This window comes from Nyctereutes procyonoides, unplaced genomic scaffold (assembly GCF_905146905.1).
Source record: "Nyctereutes procyonoides isolate TBG_1078 unplaced genomic scaffold, NYPRO_anot_genome, whole genome shotgun sequence".
Lineage (NCBI taxonomy): Eukaryota > Metazoa > Chordata > Mammalia > Carnivora > Canidae > Nyctereutes > Nyctereutes procyonoides.
The window spans coordinates 1980458-1996249 of NW_026575125.1; the positions used below are offsets into that span (position 1 = coordinate 1980458).

The 15792-nt window shown below is 48.2% G+C and overlaps 1 protein-coding gene across 1 annotated transcript in view; it reads right to left on the minus strand.

Moving 5' to 3' along the window:
* Window positions 1-15792, minus strand: part of PRKX (protein kinase cAMP-dependent X-linked catalytic subunit) — a 73583-nt gene that overhangs the window by 45507 nt on the left and 12284 nt on the right. The gene's annotated exons all lie outside the window — the stretch shown is intronic.

The following is a 15792-nucleotide window of genomic DNA, read 5'->3' on the forward strand; positions in this document are numbered from 1 at the left end:
GAGATTGGGGGACGGCACAGGTCAACAGTCATGTTCAAGGCAGACAGAAGCAGCACACTGCAATTTTCAGCTCAGACCACGTAAATGCACAGAACACAAGACAACATTAGCGGTGTTGGTCATAAGTCATCAAGGTGGTGGATGGAATATGGGCAAAACGAACACAGATCTCTCCACTTGGTGTTGGGAGGCTCGCCAATACACACTCCCAGCTCTCAATAACCCTCCACAAAGTAGAAATCTCCTTTTTTTTTTTTTTTTTTTTTTTTTTTTTTACTATTGTTGCAGGTAAGGATAGCCATCGGGCCCTCCTCTGCCCAATAAGACACACAACGGATTACTAGTCAGCCATAAAAAAAGAAACATAAGGTTCCCTCCATTTGCAATAATATGGATGGGCCTTGAGGTCATTATGCTGAGTGAAATAAGTCAGACAAAGGCAAAGAGAGTATGATCTCACTTGTATGTGGACTCTGAAAAGGGGAAAAAAAAAAAAAAACTCAGAAAAACAGTTCAGATTTCTGATTACCAGAGACGGGGTATGTGATTAGAACAAATGGATGAGGGATCCCTGGGTGGCGCAGCGGTTTGGCGCCTGCCTTTGGCCCAGGGCGCGATCCTGGAGACCCGGGATCGAATCCCATGTTGGGCTCCCACTACATGGAGCCTGCTTCTCCCTCTGCCTGTGTCTCTGCCTCTCTCTCTCTCTCTCTGTGACTATCATAAATAATAAAAAAAAAAAAATTAAAAAAAAGAACAAATGGATGAAAATAAATAAATAAATAAAATTTAAAAAATTTAAAAAAAGAAAAGAACAAATGGATGAAGATGGTCAAAAGGTACAAAATTCCAGTTGTACGATAATTAAGTCCTGGGGCTGGGTTACCATACAACGTGATCAAAACAGTTAATGGCTTTATGACATATTTCAAAGTTGCTGAAAGAGTGAATCCTACAAGTTCTCATTACAAGAAAAGGATGTCAACTACACTGTGGTAATAATTTCAAAATACATGTATTTGTGAAGTCATTACGTTGTTCACCTTACACTTAACACAATGCTGTCAACAGTATCTCAGTACAACTGAAAAAAAAAAAAATGGGGCAGCCCGGGTGGCTCAGAAGTTTAGCGGTGCCTTCAGCCCAAGGCCTGATCCTGGAGACCCGGGATCGAGTCCCACCTCGGGCTCCCTGCATGGAGCCTGCTTCTCCCTCTGCCTGTGTCTCTGCCTCTCTCTCTATGTCTCTCTGAGTCTCTCATGAATAAATGAAGAAAAATCTTTAAAAAAAAATAATAAACAAAAAAAAAAAAAAATCTTGACCCCCACAGGGTTTAAATAAAATGACACATACAAAGCACACCACACAGCATCTCAGTCAAGGTGACGAATGAATTTTCCATCAGTGTAAAATCAAAGTCTGCCTCACAAATGTTCTGTGTGGTGGTGGTTACGTAATGCTATGCGTTTGTGAATAAGGCATCAACGCGAACCCCTAGAACGGATGCATCCTGTTGTGTGTAAACTATATCTCCAGGACATTAACCGCCACTCCCCCAAATTAGGCTGAGATAGATTTTCTTAAGTAGACTCCATTAAATAGATTCTCTGCTCCCCATGTGTAATATCACGGATTGGAAGTCCACCTGGCAAATTAGGTCACAAAAGAGGACGCGTGGCATTGGAAAGACCACCTAGAACCAGAAAGGCCCAGGGTGCACAAAGCTCTCCTCCTTAGAGAACCACGGGGAAAAGGCTACTGTAAGTGCAGCCGCGACAAAAACGCTCCAGTCAACACACCAACTTCCGAAGTATCGGAGACCGCCATTTTTCTTTTCTTTTCTTTTTTTTTTAATAATGTTGAAACTGAACGGTAACTTGCGGCAACAAGTTCTGCAGATCAAGTATCTTTTACATCCGTTTGTGATTAATCCCTGGGCACGCGTTAGTTGGTTAAATGTGCAGGTGGATGAATTCATGGATAAGCCAATGACCAAGTCCACATAATGGAAGTAGCAGCAGAACGTCTCTGGTCTACACCAATGGACGTCCTTTGGTAAATGTGGGCAAAGTTAGAGAAACCCACGGAGATGGAGAAGCAGGAGTGAGGACAAGATTAAATCCCAGGGTGGCCCCTCAGTCCCGTGTTCCCCGTGGCATAAGCACCTTGGGCCCTAAGTACGTCAGATGTCACAGGGAATGCCATAGAGAGCATTTAAAGCACCTCCATATATTTGTAAAACACACTATATAAAGTACCTCCACCGTGATCCGAATAAGGTCCACACAGCTGTTTACAGGATCACAGAGAAGCCAGTTCCTGGTTTCATGGATCTCCTTTGATTATGGAAGGTATGATCCCTGGGGGGAGGGCACATGGGGACCCTCCTGTCTATTTTACACCTTCTGACTCCTAAATTATTAACAGTCACACTAGCTCATGTAAAAATTTTAGAAAAATCATCTCTATCTTACACCCTAGTGGACTATCCTATGTTACCATCTTCAAGAAGCGGTATTACAGGGAGCATGGGTGGCGCAGTTGTTGAGTATCCAACTCATGGTTTTGGCTCAGATCACGATCTCAGGACGGTGAAGTCATGCCCCACATCAGGCTCTGTGCTTAGTGCACAGTCCGCAGTCTGCTTGGGATTCTCTCTCTCTCCCCCTCTGCCCCTCCCCTTAATCATGCACACTCTCTCTGAAAATAAATTTCTTAAATATTAAAAAAAGAGAGAGAGAAGTAGATGAAAAAGTGTATCGCCTAAGTCCACCAATGTAGGATTTGACCACAGCTATTTTGCTAACGGCATCTGTAAGAAGGTCTCTGGCTCCAAAGGCATCTGTTCCGTCTGATGACTTGGAGGTCCAGTGACTGTGAAAGGTGATTGGAGCAGGTCACCTGCCTCCCTTTCTCTTACCTGAGCCTACCTTCCGTTTGCCATCATTAAAAAATAAAGGAAAAAAGAAAATAGGAGAGACGGGATCCCAAACCAGTTGCCAAGACTCTTTTCCTCCTGGATAGTTTCCTCTAGGTTACTTTAATTTTTGTTAACTTTTATTTTAGTTGGTTTTTTTTTTTTTTTTTTTTTTTTTTTTTTTTTTTTTACGGCACAGTCAGTCTACTGCTAAATTTAGTTTAATAAATTCACTGTTTTTTTGACAGCAGCAAAAAGAGGTATTTCCTGTAGTTTCCTATAAAAAGACTCCTCATGATGTCCTTACCACTGTCCCTGTAAAGTTTTTTTTTTTTTTTGAAGATTTTATTTATTTATTATTCAAGAGAGACATAGAGAGAGAGTGAGGCAGAGACACAGGCAGAGGGGAAGTGGGCTCCATGCAGGGAGCCCGATGTGGGACTTGATTCCGGGACCATGGGATCATCCCCTGAGCTCAAGGGAGATGCTCAACCGCTGAGTCACCCGGGCTGCCCCTTCCTGTTAAGTTTTTAAGCAAATGCCATGACAAGTCCATCCTCACCAGTGTCCCTGAGCCTGACAAGAGTGCAGCTAAGTGCAAAAATGAAGAAACTAGAACGAAATGAAATTCCGTCCCCTGGTCACACTGCACACTCCCAGAGACACAGAACTGTGCCTCTCGCCAGCCTCCCTTCATGCAGTTTCCCCACAGACGGGCGCCCCACGATGCTTTCCGCTCTACACGGACAACTACAAACAGACATACACGAACCACAACACACCACAGGACAAAGGGTGCATTGAAATCTAGCACAGCATTTTAAATACCTCATCCACGACCTCCCCTTTTAAATGTTGTGGAGGAGAACAAAGAGGAATAAGGAAAAGGCAATAATAGATCCCAAGAGGAACTAAAGAACCCCTGGCAGGCCAACCCACACAGATAAGAGTGAGCCACCTCCAGCTGCAATTATATAAAAGTATTCACATATAAACAAATAAGGAGCCGAAGGCATTTCTATTTAAACAAAACAGAGATGTGGCGCCTGGGTGGTTGAGTCTGTTTAACGTCTGACTCTTGATTTCACCTCAGGTCTTGATCTCAGGGTCATGAGTGCAAGCCCTACATTGGGTTCCATGCTGGGCGCAGTGCTTAAAAAAATATAAAGGTTAAAAAGTAAACATAGACAAAGACAGGCAGGGATGCTGCATTTGATTTGAATGCGTCTGTATTCAGGACTTCCACCTCCTCCCCAAAGGCACACCCAAAATATAAAATCCCACTTCATTTATTTGTTTAATCTGGATATGAGAATAGGGCTTTATTCTGTGCCAGGGAATGGACTCTGAGTGGGTCATACAAAAACTGTGTTCCTTGATCCCAGGGCAAGAAGAGTCACAAAAGGAGTTAATGACAGGGGATCCCTGATGACTCAGTAGTTGAGCTCTTGCCTTCAGCCCAGGGCGTGATCCTGGAGTCCCGGAATCGAGTCCCACATCGGGCTCCCTGCATGGAGCCTGCTTCTCCCTCCCCCTTTGTCTCTGCCTCTCTCTCTCTCTGTCTCTCATGAATAAATAAATAAAATCTTAAAAAAAAAAATGAGTTAATGACAGATGCACAGTCAGATGATAGCTACTCAGGTCCACAGATAGATGATGGATGGATGGATGGATGGATGACAGATGGTTGGATAGATAGATGGATAGATGCATAGATGGATGGACAGATGGACAGGTAAATGAATAGATGGATGGATAGATGGAGAGGTGGTTGATGGATAGGTGGGTAGACGGATGGATGGAGAGATGGACAGATAATGAATAGATGGATGGATAGATGGAAAAGTGGATGATGGATAGGTGGGTAGACAGATGGACGGAGAGATGGACAGATAAATGAATAGATAGATGGAGAGATGGTTGGATAGATGGATGGATGCATAGATGGAGAGATGGATGCATAGACGGATGGACAGATGGAGAGATGGATGGATGACGATGGCTGGACAGATGGATGGATAGATGGATATGATAAATGAGATAGATAATAGATGAATGAATGGAAAGAAAGATAATAGCTGATGGATGGATGGATGGATGGATAGATAGATAGAGACAGACACATAGACAAACATATAGAGGATAGGCAGATGATTAACATACAGATGGTTGATATAGATGTGATAGATGAGACACACGATGGACGGATGGGGTGGATGAATGGACAGAAAGACAAGCTAACTGGTATATAGGTAAATAGATCTTAGATGACTGATACATACATTGACAGATAACAGATGAGATAAATGAGATAGGCGAGAGATAGATAGGTGGACGGATGTGTAGAAAGATGTTAACTTACAGACAGACACAGAGATACTAACTTACTTGTTAAGCCTATTTCCCAAACAGAAAATAAAACTTCATCAAAACGCATCTGGCAATAACCCGTCATTTCCGACTTTGTGTCCTAACAGCCACATTGGGACAGCAAAACTACTCCCGAGCGTTACGGCACGCCTGGGAAAAGTATCCTGGGACTCAGGGTCTGTTGCTTCCCCGAGAGAAGGGTTCATGTTTCCATCACGTTAACGGCCATCGGAGCAGGGGCAGAGAGCCCAGTCGGCGCAGAGGACGCGCACTCTGGGTGGGCACGGCCCTTAGACGCTTAACCACACGGAGCCACGGAGAGGCCTGACATGCACTCTAGCCTCCACCAATCCTCCGGGGTCTGGACGCCACCTCATCTCACCTGTCGTCTGACGAAGGTCACAATTTTGACCCGGGAGCATCCCGTGTGCAAAAATAAACCAGTGGAAGGAAGATGGAGCCCGTGTCCACCCCATCCTGGAATGGCCTGCGCCCAGCACTGCATGCACGTCCGGAATAACAACATCCAAACAACAGCTCTTACAAAATACCAGCTGCCACTGGTGGGAGGGGAAGTGAGAATTGCTCCTGACACGCAAGGACGACACAGCCATGTCTGAGTCAAAGACCCATGTTGTTTGCCATCAACCCCGTCCTGCTCCTCTTCCTAACCTGGGGTGTCTCCTGAATTAGGATGCTTAGTGTGCTCTTGCACGGGTATCCCAGATGCGACGGAAACAGGGCAGGCATGTGCCAGGGGAGGGAGTATCACATGCTCCGTGCAGGAGGACTCGTCCCCCCGAAATGCACGGGAGAGAACAGCCAACAGGCCAGTGGTGGGTGGTAAACCTCCAGGAGCAGAGCTTCCTAGCGGGCCTGCAGCGATGTGGGGAGAGGCGCACACACATGGTAGTGCATGTCTTCTTCATGCACAGGGCAGGTGTGGGAAAGCACACTTCTAAGGAGGCACCCCCAAGAGTGAGCGGAGCCCCCACGCCTGACCCATTGGTGGGTCGGCCACCATGCTCCACCCTGGGTTTCCAGGGAACACATTCCTTCCTCATCCTTCCACACGGCGTGGCATAGTAAGGCACACAGGGTGACACGGGCGGTCTGTATTGAGGCATACTGAGCACAGACCTTCTTGGGTGACCCCCTACGACGGGGTCTGGACTATGCTTCAGATCCAAGACTGCTGAGGATCAGACGTCCGTGTCCATGGACACAGATGCAGCAATTGTGCATGACAAGGACTTGGAGGAAAATGATACACTCCTAACTCACCAGGTGCTCTGGGTAAGGTGGTCTGAAGGAATTCAGCGGACTCATAACAAGAGGCTCTTGGACTCGGGTGAGTAACCCGGACACCCTGAGAAATCTGGGGCAAGGGGGGTCCCTTCCCACCAGCATACGCCACACGTGCCAGGTGTTGCCAAGCACCCACCTTTGCCTGGAACCCCCGGTGGAAAGCCCTCAGGGATCACTTCTCTCCTCCACCCAGCTAGTGCATAGACTTTCTATCTCCCAAACTGTCTGGATGGGAGAAATTAACTCAAAAAGCTTTTAAAGCAAATGAAAAACAGGCGATTCCTAAGGAGGCCAACAGGATGCACTCTGCTGGTCATTAAAACATCTGTCCTCTCTTCATCGTCATAGTTGCTGTTGAAAAGGACGTCTCCAGAAAGATCCAGGATGCTACAATGGGTCCTGCGGGGTCACGGGAGAGGACAGATGCGGGACAAAAGAGATGCAGTTCACAGTATGATTTTCACGATTTTTTTAGTGTGTGAACTATGGAAATGTTTCATCTCCATAATAGCAGAGTTTGTATGAAATGGATGGGTTAAGCGAAATGGATGCATTAAATAATCATTGCAAAATACAGCTGACCCTTGAGAGGGTTAGGGGTGCCGACGCCCCATGCTGTCGAAAATCTGCGTGTAACTTTTCACGCCCCCAAAACGTATCTACTAAGAAGCCTACTGTTGACCCGAATCCTTAGTTATAACGATGGGTTCACACATGGTTTATATGTTCTATGTATCACTTACTATATTCTTACCATAAACTAAGCTACAGGAAAGAAACTGTGACGAATAAAATCGTAGAGAAAACACATTTACGGTGCCGTACTGCATTTTTCGTGAAAAATAATAATAACGAAGACCGTGTATAAGTGACCCCGTGGAGTTCAAACCCGTGTTGTGCAAGAGTCGACTGTAATCACTGCATCACAATGCATGAATTTATCATTGTAAAACTCACTTGTAAAAAAAAAAAAAAAAACTCACTTGTTCTCTCTGGCATGTCCCCCTCCTGGTAATATCAGCAAAGATGATAAGCCACAACGTATGAAATAATAAAAGTCTAAAGCATTCAATTCTCCATTAATAGCCGAGTTTTAACGTTATTGTTGGACTCAAGTATAGTCAGATTTCTCTTTTATGGGGAAAAAAGCCTTAAAAAATTGTGTGCTAATTCCGCGATTTAACATAAAACACGGAACTGGACCCTTGGAATCATATGGCCCGTGAACTACATCTCAATAAGCAAGCGTTACCGACAAAAAGTGTGCTTTGCATAATCTCGTGAAGATTCTTTTTTTAACCTGGAATATTTACTTCAAAGATCAGCTGAAAAGACTGGACCCAGTTCCACTCAGCCCTGGCTGGGGAGGGAGGGTTGTTTTGGGAGTCTGCTGGTCTAGACAGCTCTTTGTTTTTTTTGTTTTGTTTTGTTTTGTTTTAAACAAGTAACTCCCTCAAAATTGTGCTGAGTCAGGCAATATTCGATTTCACATTATGCTATTTTAAAAGATAAAAATGGAACAGACGTTTTGGAAACACCGCTCTCCTGTTTGCAAATTTTTGACTGAATTATCCTCTCCCCCATCAAAGATACAGAAACGATAACCACGAAGGGAAAAGAAACACAGGAAGTTCCCACCCGCCCCCAGCACTAGCAAATGTCCCACAAGGGAAATGCCTGGAATTCCTGGCTCGGAGTTGGTGTTTCTATAAGCATAAGTATCTGTAGCTCTGAACGTCCCTCGGGTGAGTCTTCATCGAGAACAAAGGTTGGTCTTCACACGTTTCCAATAAAAGCCAGCCAGGATACCAACACAGCTCTAAAAACTGCATCCAGGGAGAGATGGAATGTGTCACAGTAACCCCCAAAACGCCCCCAAAATGAACTGCCCTTTAGATGAGGGTTTCTCAACCTCTGCACTGCTGACACGTGAGGCTGGAGGACTCTCTGGGGCAGAGCGTCCTGTGCACTGCAGGGCGTTGAGCAGCGTCCCTGGTCTCCACCCACCACACGCCAGGTTTGGCAACCCCACACCCCATTGTCGTGACCGAAAATATCCCCTGACGTGGTCGGATGTCCATGGAGGAGCAGAAACACCATTGGTTGAAAACCACCACCAGCTGATTGATAGATGATAGATATACAGATGATTGATGACTGATTGATGATTGAGGATAGATGATGGATGGATGGATGGATGGATGGATGGATGGATGGACACGCAGATGGGAGAGAATGTCTCCCACTAAGGCAGAGTGTCCTCCACTCTGGCACAGCTGGCATCTAGGGTGGATCTGATGGGGCATCCTGGGCACCTACCGGTGGGTGCTGAGCAGCATCCCTCATGTGCATCCACCAGATGCCCTCATCACGGACCCCACATCTAGTTGTGACAATCAGTAATGCCCAGACATTGCCAAGTGTCCAGAATCAGCCCCCGTTAAGAATCACCACCATCGGGATGCCTGGGTGGCTCAACGGTTGAGCATCTGCCTCCAACCCAGGGCGTGATCCCGGGTCTGGGGATCGAGTCCCACATCGGGCTCCCCACAGGGAGCCTGCTTCTCCCTCTGCCTGTGTCTCTGCCTCTATGTATCTCTCATTAATACATGAATAAAATCTTTTAAAAAATAAAAAAAAGAAGAACCATGACCACATGGAGCACGCACTGCCCAGTAGAACTTTCTGTGCGGCAGGAACCTTTCACATCCTCTATCCGATGGAGTAGGCTCACATTCATGGCGCAGGGGGAAGGGAGGGTTACTGAGGCTATAAAATGCAGCTCCTGAGACGGGCTAGTGAGACAATACTATTCCCCTATTCCACGTGGCCAACGGCTACCATATTGGACAGCTTTAAAGTTCCACCAATTCAGCTCACACTCCATTCTTGTATCAAGTGACAACTGCCAAGTTAGAAATATCTAGAAAACTCCATATCTGACCACAAAGGATTTAGGTAGTCGGGGGGGGGGGGGGATGAATACGACCTCAGTCTCTGAATGAAGACCACGTCAATACAATGAGGTTCGGCATCCTGTCTCCCCCGCGCTCAGTATTTTACCTTGTGTCAGGTGCTCTCCACGACTCCAAAGCCGCAATGAACGACATACAGCTGGTTCCTGCGTTCACGGGGTTTAGTCACCATCGGACCAGAAAGGTAGACAGCAACCACTAATTATAATAGCTATAATGACGTTGGTGAGCTCATTTGGGTTTAATGAGCTTATTCAGGTTTGATGACTCGGTGAGAAGAAAAGAATGGAAAGAATGGAACTTGCCTTGGTGTAAGGGTCAGAAGAAGACATGTCCTTTAGAAGAAGTCAGGTTTCAAACAGAAACTAGAAATTGGGGCAGTCGGAAGGCTATTCTGGAGGGCGACTGGAAAGAAGGCCAGAGCCACCCAGAGAACCCGGATTTTGGAGAATGGAAGAAAACACTAGAGAGGACAGCAAGAGAAGGAAGGGATTGCGAAGCCTTGAAGTGAGCTCTTCCTGCCGAGGGCAGCAGGAAATCAGACGATGGCACTGGGAAGTACCTGTGTGGCTCTGGGTTCTGCAGGCTTTTGTTTTGTTTCAAGGATGTCCCTGTCCTAGGAGAAGCCGGTGGGAGGAACGGCCAGGGTAGAGTGGATGCCCTGACACAAACCAAGACAGACGCCAGAGCCAAGGGGTGACAAGCAGGGCTGACAGGGAGATGCACAGCCAAGAGGATGAGCAGAGAGGGAGCCAGGAGAGGGAGGGTGGGCAAGACCGCAGGGTGGGGGCACGTGTAGGCATCTACGCAGACAGCGAGGACACCAACACAGGCCAGAAACCCTGGCAGGTGTGCGAGGGGTCTGCAGAGTTGTGTTGTTTGGGGAAAAGAAGGTCCAACACTTCCACGTGGCACCCTGTGGACGTGTTGAGGATGGAGGGTGGAGTGGGTTGAACTGTGTCCCCACGTCGTGACCCCTAGTCCTGAGAACATGGAATTATTTAGAAACAGGGTCTTTGTAACCAAGGCAAAGATCTCAAGACAAGGTCATCGTGCATGAGGGTGGCCCTAAATCCAATGGCAGTTGTCCTTGGATGACAATGGGCTTCCTAGGTTTCAGGGAGACATGAAACGGGGAGACATGGGCCCCCCTCCACTCCCAACAGGCATTGCTTTGGAGACACGCTTTCCAATGCTCACTCAAGGGAAAGGTCTAGACCTGAGCTGTGCACCTGGAAGCCAACAGCTCCACAGCGATAAGTCAAGTCTCAATCATGAACAAGATCACCCTTTGATTTGGGGGAACTTTGTTCTTTAACGATTCAAATTTTCAGCTATCTTCTCGAAACCTGTTTCTCTTTCACTGTCACATCCTATTTTTGTGGATGGGAACAGCAGCTTCTCAAACTTCTCTGAAAACAGAACTCAAACTAAGACTTTTTTTTTTTCTTTTTAAGTGTTTCCCGTGTTCCTCTTTTTGCATTAGTCACTTTCGGGGGTGGGGGTGGGGCTGAGCTATCGGCTTTTCCTGGGATCACACGTCTTGACTTCTCTTGACGCCTCGCACAGTGTAACCCGCTGATAACCATCGGGTGTGTGGCCTCTTCCCGTGTAAGAAGGAGGCGGAGAGCAGAGAGGGTGGCTCAGAGGGTTTCCGTGTGTGAGTGGGGCCAGGGGCTCTCACAGCGAGAGCCTCAGGACGGCTCCAGGCTGGGCCCCCAGGAGCTGCGTGCTCCCTCCCCACTTCTGTTTACCCAAACTCGGCACTGAACATCTGCGCTCGGATCCCCAGTTCCTCCTCGGCACCTTGATTACAGTCCTGAACACCCTGACCTTTTCTTAGAGTTATTTGTAGACCAAGCTTCTTGGAAATGGAAACTACATCCCCCAAATCAGCCCTGCAGTTCCCTGCACAAGGGACGTGCTAATGACCGCTTTCCGAGCAGCCTAAATCGTGCCTTGGCACAGTGAACCCAGACCCACGTAGCGGTGGGGGCAACCACACTTGCAAGGGAGCAATGCAATAAGTAGGACTCAATTCTGAACAAAGCGACCACTTCGCTTGGGTGGAGTAAGATGAAAAACAAACACCCAAGCTGCGTGCTTGGGGCACAGTGAGGCATTTCATTCTCCGCAGACTCGCTGGGGGCACAGGCCTCATCACAACCCGTCGCTGTGGGTGCTCAATCGAGATCCTCCGAGACCGGGTCTCTGGTTTAGGAGAGCAGATTTCAAACTCCCTGATCTCAAGACTTCTTGGGCCAGACCTTCAGAAACAGATGGAGGAGGGTAACCAGTGTCTGTTTGCTTGTGGGCGTCGCTCTCTGGAGAGATAGTAACCGTATTAGCAAGGAAAACAGAAAGGTCTAAAACACGAGAGTGAGCAAGTTCACCCCACTGATGGTCAGGGGTCATACGGTCACGGCTAAGGGAGCCTCCGGAAAGCACCACACGCCCAGGCAAGGGGGAGAGAGAGAAGATGACAAATTCTATTTCATGGTACCATGAACCTAGGCATGACCCCACGGATTCCCCAGAAGATTCTCCGGGAACCCTGTAGGTCCCCGGGTCCCAGGAGGAAAGCTGCTTTGGTCTCGGTGATGATCTCACTCTGGGAACCCATCTTGCAACCAGTAGGCTCTTCCAAGAGGCGTTAATGGAGTATTTTGCACGTGGCACCGTTTTGCAAACATGAAGTGCCTGTATTTGGTAGAAAGGCTTCCATTTGGGGCTCTTAAGGGTTACCGCTTCCGTCTGGGGTTCCTAAGGGTTACCACCACGTTTCCTCCAGGACTGAAGGCACCACTGGACAACATGAACTTCCCCCCAACCAAGTCCCCATCACTGGACAACATGAGCTTCCCCCCAACCAAGTCCCCATCCCCAGGGACATCCAGTTCCCATCACACAAGCCTCCTTCCCAAATGACTATGGTGCTCTTGCATCTTCCCCCAAGAGGCTCTGGGAGGGAAGGGGTCTGGGGACCCCAAGGAGAAATGTGAGATTATCCCCCATGTCCCTCGATGAGGGTAAGAATCAATCACTCATCTTCACACGATGGAGGTGAGCCAGACACGTGACAAACACGTGGCATCCCAACATCAACTGAGAAGACGAGGAGAGGGTCCATGTACTACATCCCCTGCTGGAGCCACCCAGCCTGTTGTCTACCTCAGCCACATCTTCGCACCAGCCCGATGGCAGCCGCTCCATGACAAGCCAGACCCGTTTGAAAGAACCACTACCCGCCCACCGCGTGCAAAGTGAAGTTCAACGCCGGAAAAAAAGAAGGTCAACACCGCTGCTTTCTGCACCACTGAGTGATCCCTTGGCCGAACTGCTAATTTTATAAAAAGCCTGCTTTACATTTTTCTATGGCCGCGTGATGCTCGTTACAGGTCACGAGTCTTTTCTATGCTACGGATTAAGGCGTCTGGAATCCCAGCCGTGGTGTGTGAGGCTGTTTCTAGAACAAAGACATTCCAGAGAAACAATCTACAAACCAGCTTTGGGAGCAGATCAGGGGACGAGCTGTTCTGCTCACTCATCAAGAACACTGGGCACCAAAGCTTTCGAATGGGAGGTTGCTTTCCTGTCACACAATGTGGCGGTCCGGTCAGGCTCAGGTCTTAAAATATGTGCCAAAACCTCAAGAATCATAGCGTTTTCAAGCGCCAGAAGGGCTGCCACCCAATCACCAACCTTCCCCACCCCTCAAAAAAAGTCCTTTCATTCTATATGGGTGTGTGCACACCTGTGTATGCTTCATTCACTACTGGGTGCACATATCTCGTGGGCCCGTGAAGGCAAAAAGGGAAGCACGCTACAGAATAAAGAAGTAGGTTTGCAGCTTCCCGAAGGTCGGGAACCCTCACCTGATGATACAGGAGGGGAAGAATCCAGACCACAAGGATGCTTGGGTGGCTCAGGGGTTGAACATCTGCCTTTGGCCCAGGGCATGATCCCACGGTCCTACATCCCTGCAGGGAGCCTGCTTCTCCCTCTGCCTATGTCTCTGCCTGTCTCTGTGTCTCTCATGAATAAATACATAAAATCTTTAAAAAAAAAAAATGCAGAGCGCACAGCCACCTGCAAACTTTCCCACTGATGCTATGCTGAGAGCATCCCAAGCTCTGAGTGCTAGTCTCTAGTCAATGCCTAGACTGCACTCAATCTGCATTGCAGCATGACTCAACTTTTCCTTTTGAAGGAAGACAAGCCTCCTGGAACCCAGAGCAGTGGTCCCGAAAGGCAGCGCATTCAGGGCGACGCACTTCTGGAGCAGGTGCCTGCTGCCTTGTGTTCTTCACACTCACTTCTGGGCCTCGTTGGGCAAGGAAGAAGCAATCGAGGTGGAGATGGCGCAGAGGAGAGGGGAGCTGGAGCTGCATGAGCACCAGCTGGGACAGATGAAGTGTGAAGCCCACAAGACAGCACCACAACTTACAAGACTCAACAGGCCACAAGCTTACAACGGAGCAGATTCTGAACTCCCAACATGAGGCAGGGCACCACTGGGCTGGCCCGTAGGTGGTCTGAATGCAGGAAAGGATGGTCATTTCCCAGTTTTCTCCAGGTTCCAGTATTGTTTCTTCCCCAGCTCTAGGCCACACTCAACGCGGCAGCCCGGAATCGTGCTCAAAATAAGACAATTAAGAAAAAAAACAGTGAAGAACATAGTATACCTACAGAGGAGCAAGTAGCAGAAACCCAAACAGAACACATGTAAAAATCAGAGCCACCAAGGAAGCTGAAAACTCAACAAAAGACTGTAGAAGGAAAAGTCGGGGAAAGAAATACCAGACAGGCAAGCAGAACAAAGAGCAAAACTGAAAACAGAAATCAATGAAATGGAAAACGGAAAATGGACAGAAGGGAAAGAAAAAAAAAATCAAACAAATCAGACACTGGTTGTTTGACAGGATCAACGCCACGGATGCTCCCAAATCTGTCATCGAAATAAAATACTGAAGTGTTTCGGGATGGAACAAAGAGAAGCCTTCGTAAGTAGCATCAGCTGATGACCATTATACCTGAGTATCCAGGGAATAGGCCGTCATTACTGGTTTTATTTATTTTTTAAGTCTTTTTTTTTTTAAGATTTTATTTATTCATGAGAGACGCAAAGAGAGAGGCAGAGACACAGGCAGAGGGAGAAGCAGGCTCCATGCAGGGAGCCCGATGTGGGACTCGATCCCGGGTCTCCAGGATCATACCCTGGGCTGCAGGCAGCGCTAAACCGCTGAGCCACCTGGGCTGCCCACTGGTTTTATTTCTCTATGGGCTCTTATCTTTTTATCTTTTTTATCTTAAGGTGTGATGGTAACGGAATTCATCGCCCAAGAAGAGGGTATTCAAGACAGTTGGCCTTCTTAACGCCCGTGCTGGATTTTCCGATCTCTGCAGAATGATCTCCTCTGGATTCATCCCCAAGCATTCAGCTGGCTCAGTATCCTCGTAAGGGGCGGCCCCACGACACGCCCACAACGTGAGCACACACGGCCACCCGCGTGCACGCTCCGGGCACAGGCCCAGGCCCGCTCCTGGTGGCCCTCCCCACATTCAGCTCCCGGGGGTGGTGGGGGTGCCCAGGCATTACAAAGAGCTTCTTTCTCCGGAGCCCGAGCTCTTGCCCGGCCACACCCAGCCCCACATCTGCGCAGCCCTTTGTTCTGTGGAGTGGCTCCCAACATAATGATCCAACGAGATGAAATCATCCACCAAATTAATTGTCAACCACTTTAAAAGACCTCTCTGGGGGTTGCCTTGCGAACCTCTTTGATGAGCTGCTTCATCAAACCGACCACCTCAAGACCATGACCATAATGCCTGCTCGTGACACCTGCCCAAGACCAGGAGGCAGAGGGGGTGCGATCACCTGGTGGTGGGACCCAGTGCACGTCAGCAGGGAGGCTGTGGGACGGTTTCCTTCTTCCGTTACCTGCTGGGGAAACCAGTATGGATTTCCAAGGGGGCAAGGGGGGCTAATCGAAGCCACCACAGAAGACACTGTAACCAAGGTTGGTGTTGCTGTCAAATGTGAAACTGCCCAGTGAAGCCGAGTCCGGGATGCCCAGGGTCTAGCCTTGGCAGACTGTCTGCAATCAGAGGGTTGGGGAAGTGCAAAGAGATGTCGGGAAGGTCCCTGGAGGCCCGAGCTGAACTAAGGGGCCTGAAGGATTGCCCAGAGATGGTCTATAGGAAACTCCCTCATGGGGACAC